The sequence below is a fragment of the Chrysochloris asiatica genome, unplaced genomic scaffold (assembly GCF_000296735.1).
Source record: "Chrysochloris asiatica unplaced genomic scaffold, ChrAsi1.0 scaffold00154, whole genome shotgun sequence".
NCBI lineage: Eukaryota > Metazoa > Chordata > Mammalia > Afrosoricida > Chrysochloridae > Chrysochloris > Chrysochloris asiatica.
Window position 1 is genome coordinate 6,915,018 of NW_006408672.1, and position 1,085 is coordinate 6,916,102.

Below are 1,085 nucleotides of genomic sequence, written 5' to 3' on the forward strand. Positions count from 1 at the left end.
TTGCCTATGACTCAATGGCACCTAACAACAACAACAATGGTATTAATAATATTGCTTGATAATTTTTGAATTCTATTGGATCACCTTTTTTGAAATAAACACAAACATGGATATCTTTTAAACAATTGGCAAGGTCTTTCACATTTCCTGACATAGACAAGGGAGTGTTTCCAACATTGCATCAGTTTGTTGAAATATCTGAGTTGGCATCCCATCAGTTCCTGTGACCTTGGGTTTCACCAGTGCCTTCTGTGAAGTTTGGATTTCATCTTTAAATATCATAGGTTCTTGATCATCTGCTGCATTCTGAAACGACTGAATAACATTGCAATTTTAAAATTACAGTCTGGAAATTACTCCTTTTCTCCGTCAGCTCTTATGCCATGCAGCAGGTACCAGTTGCCTTTCTATGATGATTCCTTCTAGCTCCATATGAAATTTAAGAGGTATATATGCCAAAAAGAGAAGACTTGACCTAAAGAAATTGGCCTCCATTTTCCTGACACTCAGCTCTGCTCAAAGTAGCTTGAAACTCATACTGGGAGCTGACTATTTGTTACTAAAACCATCTTTTTTTGTAGGACAGACCTTTCATATGTCCTCCCACCTGGCAAAATTTGTTGCCACTAATAGCATCACTTAGCTGCTCCCAGCACATGGTTGAGCATCAATCAAAGCTCCCCTTCTCCTCTCCCCCTGCTTGAGGTCTGGAAGGCACACATCATTAGTAGGAAGTATGCATCAAGCTGAATCCCTACTGCAGAAGGGAATATTACAGCCTAGAGCTGCCTGGAAACTCAAGTAAATACCTTCTACTTCTACCAAAAAAAAAAAAAAAAAGAATTCAAGTCTTGTGAGGCAATAGCTCAGCAAAATCACCTCAGGCTTTGTTCTTCTATGAGAAAACAAACCCAAGGCTGTCTCATACAATATCCTGTCAGAAAGCCAACCTGTGATTCTGGCTTTTCCAAATGCTAAAACATGGGGGAACATTCACATTTATTGGGAACACCATTACAGAATTAGATGGAGGAAATACTTCCTATTTGAAACTGCTTTGATAGAGGTCAGAAATGGTACTGGAT